Raw genomic sequence first — 12,562 nt, 5'->3', positions numbered from 1 at the left:
GTCATTATAGACGATGAGGTGTATGTGAAAGCAGACTTCCAGCAGCAACCGGGAGTCGAATGCATTCGGTTTTTTCACTGTTCTTCATAAGTTTGATATACTAGAACACTTTAGAAAGCAGAATTGACATGTTCTCAAAAAAAAATTTGCATAAAATTCCTCCTGAGGAACATTCCAGAGGCGTCTACGTTCTCTCCTAAGATTACACAATGGTCCTACGCTTTTCTGGTTGGATTTAGTCTCGTACCATTACTCGAAAGACGTTTTGTAGTGGTACAAGGCTTATGAGGTCAACTTCGTACCGAAGGATTTCAATTCCCCGAAGAAACCGGAACTGCGGACAATTGAGAAGTACTGGGCCATCACAAAGCAGGCGCTTCGGAAAAGTCCTAAAGAAGTATATTCAGAGTAAGATATGTAGAAAACAAATCGATTTTCATACAAAAAAAAATGTTGTACTAGACGTTTTGATTAGTCTTAAGAGGAAGGCTCGTTCATTCGGGTATGCTATTGAAATTGAATTGAATGAAACAAAAGTAAAATAATATCTTTGATTTTATTCTTTGAAGGTTAGGAGATAATTGGTTAAATGGGTTAATTTTGCCGAATGTTCCCTTGTAATTCAAGTTGAGTCCGTAAACCTTTCATTTGCTTCAGTTAGGTCTGATCGGGTTTAGTTAGGTCAGCACATGGATAGGAGAATCCAAATTTTTTTTTACCTGTGCTTATTTAACGAAAAAATTGCTGGTATGTTCACCTGATTGGTGCACCAAAATAAATGCTTTGTAGTTGATAAAATCAATAAGCTTTCCTGGGGATTCCATTTGGAGATAACTCCTAAATTTATCTAAACAGTTCAGTTAAGAGAATACCTTTTCTGGAAACAACAATTGGTAAATGAATTTTTCATTAATTTAAAATGTGCAATCTTCCAGATGTACGAGTTTTGGTCATCCAAACTGGTGGCCAATAGTTGGCCGTTACACGTTTTTCCCCGAGACGTCAGATAGGATATGTCACCTAGTGGAATATCCTTGAAGTGTCACATAAGTTGTGGAATTTTGCGTTTGCTTAGCGGTTCAAATTGATCTGTTAGGTGAAGATGGCGGTTCACTTTGAACTACTTTAAGCACTGATGAGCCGAAGGCGAAACGCGAAGAAATCTAGGTGTAAATATGTTGTATATTTTTTGCCTTTACCATATAGAAAGGTTATGCAAATTGACCCGGAGGGCCAAGTCCCAATAATCTGACTAGGTTTTCTCAGAGATGGCTGATACGATTTTGACAAACTAGGATTCAAATAAAAGTTCTCGTGGTCCCATGCGGAATTTCTGAGTTTCATCCGGAATCGACTTCCGGTTCTAGAGTGATGGGGTAAAGTGTGTTAAATATTGTACACCGTCACTTAAAGCGGCAAATAAATAAAAAAAAAATAATTGGTGAAAAACTAATGCGGTAAATTGGTTCACGAGCATTCATTTTCACATGTCATGATTTTTTCGTGAATAAAAATCGAGGACATAAGAGACTTTAGTCATCCAACTTATTGAAAATTCCTAAATTTATCAAAAATAATTTTTATCATACCTTTCACAAAAATGATCCGCAAAATATACAAAAAGGGATCCCATAGACAATTGCAATGGATTTCATCATCGAGGCACCTTATTGGTGCTCCTTTTGCTCCAAAATGGGGAAAAATGATAAAAAGTACACGGGTTTTGTCGGTTACGTCACTTATATCTTTATACCGTTGAAACCGTAAGTGACAGCCATTTGATCTTCGAACTTGATCAATGGCTCAATCTTGCAAACGCTAGACTAGTTAAAATTAGCTCAGCCATCTCTAAGAGAATTGAGCGATAACAAACGACGAGTTTTGTCGTTTACGTCACTTATATCATTATATCTTTGAAACCAGTAGTGACAGTTATTTGATCTTCGAACTTGATCAATGGTTCAATAGCACCTTTAAAATGATCCTAGGCTGGTTAAAATTGCCTCACCCATCTCTGAGAAAATTGAGTGGCAAGAGAACAACATTTTTTGTCGGTTACGTCATTTATACCATTATATCTTTGAAACCGGAAGTGACAGCTATTTGATCTTCGAACTTGAGCAATGGCTCAAAAGTAGTTTTCAAACGAGCCTAGGGTTGTTAAAATTATCCCAGCCATCGGAATTTAGTGGTGAAAAAATGAGTTTTGTCGGTACGTCACTTATACCATTATAGTATAAGATTTCGATCCATTGGGAATTCAATCATCGGTTAGCCTACCACTTCGCTCTTCGTACTGAACATTTGCTCGGTCAGTACGTAAATCAAGAGTACTTGATTTCAGTAGGTCCATAAACCAGGCCCAACTCACGATAAATTTCAGCATTTTTTGTGGCGGAAGCAATGATTATCGCAGATAGTGTTTACTGTACGCATAGATAGGCAAACGACTACTGAATTAAAACAACGCTGCGAAATAACTGCACGACTAGTTCACGTACAGATATGCTCAAGTTCGAAAGTGTTATGACTTTTCGATTGTGAAATATAGACGATTGCTCCTTACTTTCGCATCTGAAGATCTGGAGTCGTCATTTTTTATGAAAAACTTCAGACAAACTGCAACAAACTAGTTAGATCGAAATGTTACCTGAAATGGCCTATCAGATTGACTCGCGGGGTGGTTTAGCTAAAGGTGATGGGAAAAATTTTCAAATCACTGTTTATTTTGACCGCTATAATTGGTCATCCGGTTCAGTGTGCCGATCCCCTTTCGGTAGCAAATCTGTTTTACTGAGACCGAAGATCGGAGTCCAAGTCGGCTCCTCTGGCTGTCTGCATGGTAACGATCGTGTGTTTTCCTCCGCTGCATGTCGGTGTATTTGGACGTGGAAAACCTGCGGTGCACCGAAGCCGAACCCGGGTCTGTCTAGGTGTGCGATTCGCGAAGAAGAAATGCTCGGAAAAGTGTGTTGTTTTCGTTCGGGGAAGTCTCACCGAGCGGAGAAAGTCATGATCGTAGCTTGGACGCCGTGTGTTCCGATCCGTAGAAGCTATTCTATTAATAGCGGATGAAAATCAGACGAAAAGTCAGTTTAAACTAGACCTCAAGTTGTGTTGTGTAGTGTGTGCTGCTTGTAAACGAGACGAACGAACGAACCATTTTTCACTGGCCTCTGACTGAAACGGAGACATTTCAGTGCCGAAACAGGGATCGACTGAATGCGGTAAGAGAACGCTGATAAAATGGCGCTTTAAATACGATAAGTAGCTTACATTACACTGCCTTCGCGAAAAGGTTGGCTCCGTGCTGCGCTGGGACGAGGAAAATCAAAATCCGATTAGATCGCTGGTGCTGGTTTCCTCCCAGGTGCTTCTATTCAACGAATGCACCCCTAATGTGGCCATATTTCATTTCACTCCAATCCGAACCCACCAATTTTCCGTCGGATCGTAAGGACAGTTTGCGTGGAGGATTTTGAGGAATGAGGCAAATGACAGTCGGCAACGGGTGCGCTCTGAATCATTGAGTAAAGCATTTTCTCTGCTCTGGGTGGCAGGCGGCTGCTGTTGCACATACATAAAAATGATCTTCTTTTGGGTGGTTGTGGTTGTTGTTTAATTTTTCCGTCTTCCGACAGTGTCGTCTTAAATTGCCCGTAGTGCAAACCTAGCCGGGGAAGAAGTAGAAGACTAGGTGTTTGTTCTGCGCTGCGATTAATCGGAGTCTGCGCGCTCAGCGTCGTCCTGAGGAAGTAGCAAATGGCAGCAGAAGCAGTAGTATTAGTAGTAGTAGTAGTAGTAGTAGTAGTAGTAGTAGTAGTAGTAGTAGTAGTGGTAAAAGTCGAAACCAAAACGTTTGTCTGCAGCTGCTCGAAGTCGTTAATTTCGACGCACGTAGGAAAACCCTCGTAGGTGCTCGTGTTACACTTTTCGGTCCTGGGGCCAGCAGCAGGCACATGGTTTGGAGCGACTTTACCCGCTCGTACAGTGAATAAATTGATGATGCATTCCCGGCCATTTGTAGATTTAAGTTGATTAGTCTGCTTGTTAGCATGAATGCTTCGGTAGACATGGATTCGGATGAAAACAATTTTTGAAATGGATTTCACCCGGTCGGTCAATTGTTTCAACTCGGATTGTCTTGAATGAGTGTTGCTTTTTTACGGATTCTCAACGCTTCAAAGGTCCATCAGTTATTTTACGACGGAACAGGATACAGGTCCGAAAATTTTACACCTCGATTGAATTCACCTGTTTCCTAAAACAAGCACACTTCGTTGTCAATTTCGATCGAAAACAAGAAAACATTAAACTACATATAGGCTCTTTCTGGCGGATCAATTTATTGCCTCAATAGTCAATTTTTCTAGATACTAGCAGAAACTTTACGTGTGCTTAGCGGTTCAAATTGAACTGCCGAGTTTAGCACTAAGCAGTTCAATTTGAACTGCTCTGCACTGATGAGTCAAAGACGAATCGTAAAAATAATAAATGCCCTAGCACAAAATTTGGCTAACCCCTAAATGATCTTCTACAATGTTTTAAGTAACTCTAATGACTATTTGATCTTCGAACTTCGATCTTCGAATCAATGGCTCAATATTAGCTTTTAAATGATCCTAGACTTGTTAAAAATACCTCAGCCATCTCTGAGAAAATTGAGCGGTAAGAGAACAACAATTTTGTGTCGTTTACGTCACTTATATCATTATATATTTGAAACCAGAAGTCTTCGAAGTTGATCAATGGCTCAAAATTTGCTCGCAAACGAGCGTAGGCTTGTTAAAATTGAGCGTTAAAAAAACGACGAGTTTTGTCGGTTACGTCACTTATACCATTATATCTTTGAAACCGGAAGTGACAGTTATTTGATCTTCGAACTTGACTAGTTAAAATTGTCTTAGCCTAAGAGAATTGAGCGGTAAAAAAAAACGTTTTAAGTAATTCTAAGGACTACGTGGAAAAATCTAGTACTTTTTTTACCCGGCGAACGCCCAAAATTAGGTCAAAGTCGGGTATAAATAAACGATACAAAAAATATATATATAGTTCTGTTGAAATAATTTGTTTTTGTAAATTTTTATTTTAAAAATAACACTTAAAATTCAAATATCTCAAAAAATATATGTTTGATTTTTTTATTTTTTGATATGTTGTAGCTGAAATCCAACTTAAAATACTGTCAAATTTTTAGAAAGGAGGAATAATGTTTGAAAAAGCTACATATTTTCAAAACAATGGAAATTTTTGAAAATAATGTAAACAAAAAATTTCTCTACATTTTCAACCAAATTTTATAAAAGAACGCAAAAATTCCCATAAAAAATTTTGCTAAATGCTACCGTTCTCGAGATACAGCGGTTTGAAAAATATATAAACGGATCAAATTGAACTGCTAGGCGGAGAACTACTTCAAGCACTGATGAGCCGATGGCGAAACATGAAGAAAATTGAAACAAAATATGTACTTTCGTCGAATCTTCAATAAAAACAAGAAAGTTTATTTAGCCATAAACAAGCATAGTCTATTAAAATTGCAAACTGTTTTCAGACAAATTTAGATAAACTTTTCCGTTTTCTGCATCGTCGCTTTAAATAACGGTTTGCAATTTTCAACACACTTCACCCGGTAGTCCTGGGACCGGTGGTCGGATTTAGACAAAATTCAATAGCAGCTTATTGGATCGCAAGGCCTTCAATTTGAGTCTGCAAAGTTTGCGAAAATCGGTTTAGCCATCTCCGAAAAAATGAAGTGAGTTCTTTTTTGCCTTCCTCTATAGAAAGGTTATGGAACTGCTGCGAAAACCGACTTTCGAACGGAACCTCGGAGACCCATAGTGCTATACACCATTCGACTCAGCTCGACGAGTTCGTAAAATTTGTATGTGTTTTATATGTACGTGTACTTTTCATTGATGTTTTTATCGCTCAATTTTGTTAGAGAATGCTGAGCTGATATCAACAAGTCTAGGTTGATTTGCAAACGACTATTAAATTGTGAATCAAGTTTGAAAATCAAATGGCTGTAATTTTCGGCTCTGAAGATATAGTAGTATAAGTAATGTAACCGGAAGATGAACCCGAAATTCGGATGCAGGAAATTTCAATAACAGATTTTGAGACCACAAGACTTTACATTTTAATATACGTTTGAGAAAATCGGATCACCCATCTACGAGAACAGTGAATGCAAATTTTTGTAACATAGACACATACACACATATACATGTTCTGATCTCGACGATGTGAGTAAAATCAATGTATGTCACTCGAAGAGAAATCAATTGTTCCAAAGGCATTCCAACATTTCTACATCACTTTTATATCACCTGCTACTGTCCATTCTGCTGACTGCCAATTTGACTCAGGTGTATAATCCATGTTTCATCCATTGTAACGTATCGACGCAGAGGTTTCGATTTATTACGCTTAAACAAGGAAAAATACTTTTGTGAACCAAAGTTTTTCTTATTCTAGTGCTAATGCAAAATTGTAAATATACTTTTTCTTGTCATTTTTACTATGGTCAGTTTCTCCTGCAACTTCACCTTTCATTTATGTTTTTTGCTTTCACAGTATTTTGTTCATTGAAAAAAAAAACAGTGTTTAATCAACACGCAAAATTATTTTTTCTCCATTGTTTGCACAAAGCCTCTTTCTGGTGGAATTGAGAATTCATAGACTCATTTGTAACGAAAATTTGTTTTTTTTAGTGCAGCTACAAGAAGCTTGCCAAATCAGAATTTGTTTAGTGAATACAACAAAAATGATGTTGCATTTGTTGGATCGGATCGGTTCTGGCCCAATGACTCGCTTGGTTGCTCGCTGGCGTGATAGGAATGAAAACCTTCGTTTAGATGGATTCTGATGCTGTCGGTAGGAATCGTAATTGTCAGGATATAATTCAAGAATTCTTTATGGGACCATAAAAGCGTTCATTTGAGTTCAGGTTTTTTGAGAATCGGCCATGCCATTTCCGAGGAAAGCTAGTGAAATTATTTGACATACACAGACATTATTCAATTCGACGAACTGAGTCGAGTGGTATATGCTATTCGGCATTCCGGGTTTCGGCTTTCACAGGAGAAAGTCAAAGCGTATTTTTTGCTGAATGGGATTCTACACTGATTTAAATTGTAGATAATGTTATTTGCTAACCAAAAAATGTCTTTTATTTTTATTCAAGAGTAAATAAAAAGTATGTTGATGGACCCCCCTATCCATATTTATGAGAACCTAAATTATATGACAAAGGAATAATTACACCACTGGGTGAATTAAAAAACAGGTTTTGGAGTGCATCTTACTGCCTCGAAAATTGGTACGCATTTCCACTTCCTTCATATGATTCACGTTGCACGCTTATCGATAAAAGGTAAAGAATGCGTCGAAAAGTGAGATTTGCTGTCTCTAAAGAATTGTACAAAAAAATGAAAAATGGTGCAAAATAAGCGAATAAATATTATTTATTGTCATTTGCCAAATAATGCTTGTGGTCCATTTCAATACCAAGAGCATCATCAAACATCTAACTCAAACGGTATGACGGTCGTGCAAGACGATAATTTGGGTCCTCATCCGAAACCTTTCGGTTGCTTTCAACATTGAATTGCGTGTTGTCGTCGGAAGACAAATGACCCAATTCGTGCAGTCGTTTTTACGCTATTTTCCTGTCAGTTGAACTTTTGCCTTCGGGGCCACACCATAGTTTTTCCACACCACTTTTCCTTGGCTTGTTTGACTCTGACATTGAAACAACGGAAGGTTTTTCTTTGAGCTACCGTTTCTGTACACCCCCCCCCCCCCTACTTCCCCCTCCATCTGAATTGCAGGTGAATAACTTGACATTCACGTAACTGGAAAATGAACCACGAACCGCTGGTCTTAAATTGCCTTTCTTTTCCACTGGAACAGGTAACTGGCAGGATTTCCTCCTTTTGATTCTTACATTTACTGTTCCAGCTTGCACTGGTGTGTGTGTGGGTGTGTGCGGTGCTTGAGTATTAATTGTTGATGAAGTGAATAAAATAAAAATTCTCCCGGCGCGTTCATGCAACGGTAAATGACGTCACATTTATCGATCAATCGAAAGTTGGAATGAAGTGCTAAGTCCGGATGAAGTATTTAGGGAAACACACCGTGAGTCTGTCGAAACTAATTGATTTCATTCATCACGGTCGAGCTGGTGTTGGTCAAAAAGATATGCTTGATGCAGTAAAACAGATTGATGCTGTTGGCATCTATCATCTGTAACTAGAGACCTGGACGAAGGTTTTTCCTCGGCGTCAAAATGAATATTTCCTTTCAAATTGCTCGAACTTGCCTGTTGGTGTTATGTCAGGCCCAACCAGTTCAAGTCAATTACACAGACAACCCATCAATCCTTTGCTTTGGTGGAGGCGCCGGGTGTACCATTTTCTGCTCACTGATAATGGCAAGACAAAACATACACAGATACACACACACATGTCTGTCGAAACATGTTCGTTCGAGCAGTAGTCGGCATACGAGATCGCTCCCGTCGACGGCAGATCTCTGGCTGGGTTCAGGCACTGATCGTTTCTGCTGTATGTGGGAGGTCAGATTGTGTGAGTGCTTTCGGAGGTAGAAACACTGATTTTTCTTCCCCGTGACTTTTCCTACCGAAACGAAATGAAACACAAACAAGTTTAATCGCTGTCACCCTACGGCAACGTGGTCAACAGCGAACCGCTTTCCCGCAGGGATGTTTGTCCCGTGCGTGATTCGAATTGTCGAATGATGGTATGATGTATTGAATGATTTATTTCGATGGGGAGTGTTTTAAAACACATTCAAGGCAGCGAAAGTGATATGGGGCTTGGAATAAGTAGTTATGACAGTTTTAAATAAAAAAAAAATCAGCTTTTAATTGTGCTCCAAACTATTTTTGGTCATGTTTCCATACCTTAAATCATTATTTATCATTGAAATCAGTTTCAATTTAGGTTCATCGATTTCGATCCATGTTGTAATAGATTTGATATTTGGTTTTAAAACCTAAGCCAATAATGGGAAGTTGAATAAACATAAAAATAATAATAAGACAAGACAAAACAAGACTAGACAAGACTAGACTAGACTAGACACAAGACTAGACACAAGACTAGACACAAAACTAGACACAAGACTAGTTACAAAACTAGATACAAGACTAGACACAAGATTAGACACAAGACTAGACAGAAGACTAGACACAAGACTAGACACAAGACTAGACACAAAATTAGACACAAAACTAGACACAAGACTAGAACAAGACTAGACACAAGATTAGACACAAGACTAGACAAAAAACTAGACACAAGACTAGACACAAGACTAGACACAAGACTAGACACAAGACTAGACACAAAACTAGACACAAGACTAGTTACAAAACTAGATACAAGACTAGACACAAGATTAGACACAAGACTAGACAGTAGACTAGACACAAGACTAGACACAAGACTAGACACAAAATTAGACACAAAACTAGACACAAGACTAGAACAAGACTAGACACAAGATTAGACACAAGACTAGACACAAAACTAGACACAAGACTAGACACAAGACTAGACACAAGACTAGACACAAAACTAGACACAAGACTAGTTACAAAACTAGATACAAGACTAGACACAAGATTAGACACAAGACTAGACAGAAGACTAGACACAAGACTAGACACAAGACTAGACACAAAATTAGACACAAAACTAGACACAAGACTAGAACAAGACTAGACACAAGATTAGACACAAGACTAGACACAAAACTAGACACAAGACTAGACACAAGATTAGACAAAAAACTAGACACAAGACTAGACACAAGACTAGACACAAGACTAGAGACAAGACTAAACTAGTCTGCTTGTTCATCACAACTACTTTTCATTAGATGCATTAAAAAACGGTTTTCGTAAAAGTAATTGCGAATTTAACAATATCATACCATGTTTGGCAATCAAACATCTTCTAATTAAACTTTCACAAATCACAGATAATACAATAAATTTAAACGTATAGTATAAAAAATAATGTTTAGATTTTTTTCTATGTTTCTTTTAGAAATTAGTCATTTTTTATGAATCAATGGAACCAAATTATCAACACTTAAAAAAAAGGCTCTGAAGAAGAAATCAAATGCTTTTTCAAGAATTATGAATTTAATTGAGAAAAAAAATAAGATTGATTTTTTCTTTAATTAAAAAAAAATTATTTTATAGTTTTACTTAGAATCACCTTTTTTTATTAAGCCGATCGGTCATTCGGGTCCGTGAATCATCATTTGATTTTATTATTTTTATGTTTCGTCTTTGACTCATCAGTGCAGAGCAGTTCAAATTGAACTGCTTAGTGCTAAACTCAGCAGTTCAATTTGAACCGCTAAGCAGACGTAAAGTTTCTGCTACTTACAGAACACTTTTTGTTTTGCAACGGAGTGCAATGTCTTTTCTGACGTGCCGAACGAAAACGTGTTTTCAACTATTCCTGGCCGATGCAGGTTTGGTCATTTAGGGGTTAGCCGAAATTGTAATAACTTTACGTCTGCTTGTAAAGTAAAATACAGTACGGATACGAGCGTTTGTTATACGGCAAATATGCCGAAATATCGACATATTTTCTGTTCATGCCTTCAAGTCTAACTGACACGGAGTTTTGAGCTCCGCAAGAGCAAAGCCCCCAAATGTTTTTTTTTTACGACTGCCTTTTCTAGGCTCCCGCAGTCATTCAGTCGTTGGCACGGAAATACACCTTGAGTAGTGAACTCTCGCTTTAGTGGCCTTTTACGGCATGGAACAGGAAACCGGTTCTTGGTTGAAATAATTCCGCCGGATACCATATTTGTTTGGTGAACTAAATACATGGAATGAAAAGTTCCGGTCCTCTCATAGAAAAAACATGAACATGTTCGAACCGTGTATATTTTTGTTGAGAACAAGCCACTAGATGGCCCAATATCAAATTTCATGACAATCTATCCACTAGTGTTTGAATAACAACTGATCGTGTCAGACGAGTTCTAGTTTTCAACAAGCTATGGAAAAAGACATCCATGCATAAGCTTATGCGGCGAAATTGAATAATTTGCGGTACGGATTGGTTCATACTCCCTCGTATTCTCCAAACCTCGCCCCCAGCGACTATTATCTATTTTTAAACCAGAAAAGGTTTCTCCAGGGAATGAATATTTCGTCGAATGCTGAGGTCATTCCAGGAACGGGAGTATATTTTGAAGGCCTTCACAAATCGTTTTTTTTAAAAGGGCATAAAAATGTTGGAGGACCGATGGTTTTATTACATAGTAAATTCAATGCAAAAATACATAATAATCTGTCTTGAGTCAAATTGCAAAACAAATGCAGGGTTGTTACGGTCGCGCAGATTTCGCGCGGTTTCTGCTCAGATTTTGATGCGATGGCGCGGATTTCGCGTGAATTTCAAGAAACATTTCTGATTTGTGAATCATTTGTTCGAAAAAAATATCTTTACAAATTTTTTGCTGAAGTGAGTTTTATGAAACCCCAAAAAATTGGAGATGGACGAGCGTTTCAGCAATTGGTCGAACTGAGCGAATTTGTGAATTTCCACTTCGATAAAATCAAAGTTTACGAGGACGTAGCTCTAGCTTATGTTTTCTTCAGTGGACAGTGGACAAAACTTTGATTTTTCTCCGATCTCGAGTTGTACAAATTGCTATTTCAGCAGAGCTTTTACCAGGAATTACAAAAACTTTCCGATATATGTGCAAGCGCTTTCCCATTCTAATGCGGAAATCGAAAGTAGATTTTCGCGCTCAAAGATATCAAGGTCTGATTGAAGATATAGTCTCAATGAAAATGCATACAATAGTGCAAAGAACGTAATAACTCTAATGCAATTCTTCGATAATATTATCACAAATTTTGTTTAGGATAAAAATCTCATTCTTAAAGCAAAATTTGCACGACAGGCTTACGAAGCGAAGTTGGACGAGAAAAGAAACGTCAAAACGTTCATCTAGTGCTAGACCCGACAGGATTCCATTGTGGTGAAAAGAAATTGCTCTAAAAGTTTGTTGGGCACTATCCAACATTTGAACTGTTCTTAGCGTTCTGAGATATTCATTTATTAACTTCCGGAATCACAAGAATTTCAATGGAAAAAAAATATCAAAAAGTTCTTTACTAATTAAATAATTAATGTATTGATACTAAAAATCAACGTTGCTGGTTAGAGTGAATGAAACGTGTAAATTTTTACATTTCATACCTACTCAGTAGGTAGCTCGAGAATGCAATGTCGTTCACTGCATCAAAACCGTCGTCCGAACACGAGAAAGACAAACAAGTGTCATGAGTTTTTCTCTTTGATACTCGTTGATACCAAACATTTTAGAAAACTATGATTTTTAGTTAATTGTGGTTATTTGATGCTACTGAAAATTTCATCACAAATTGCTGATCATGTTTTCATGTTCATTCATTTTTCAAGTGGCTTCGATCATATCTAACTGGTCGTGAACTAATAGTGAAAATAGGATACTGTTCAACCTCATAATTTGCTGTTAC

The 12,562-nt window shown here is 37.7% G+C and overlaps 1 protein-coding gene across 9 annotated transcripts in view; it reads left to right on the top strand.

Annotated features, from left to right (window-relative positions):
• LOC131436757 (myocyte-specific enhancer factor 2) overlaps positions 1-12,562 on the top strand; it is a 186,775-nt gene that overhangs the window by 78,261 nt on the left and 95,952 nt on the right. Inside the window, exon 1 of one of the 9 annotated variants that reach the window (XM_058605649.1) lies at positions 2,878-3,227. The exons of the other annotated variants lie outside the window; for them this stretch is intronic. The gene's annotated coding sequence lies outside the window, so the exon portion shown is untranslated. Of the gene's footprint in view, positions 1-2,877; positions 3,228-12,562 lie in introns of those variants that run through there. 9 annotated transcript variants of the gene reach the window in all.

Source organism: Malaya genurostris, chromosome 3 (assembly GCF_030247185.1).
Source record: "Malaya genurostris strain Urasoe2022 chromosome 3, Malgen_1.1, whole genome shotgun sequence".
NCBI lineage: Eukaryota > Metazoa > Arthropoda > Insecta > Diptera > Culicidae > Malaya > Malaya genurostris.
The sequence above is the reverse complement of the archived record's forward strand: the minus strand, read 5'-3'. Positions and strand labels throughout refer to the sequence as shown.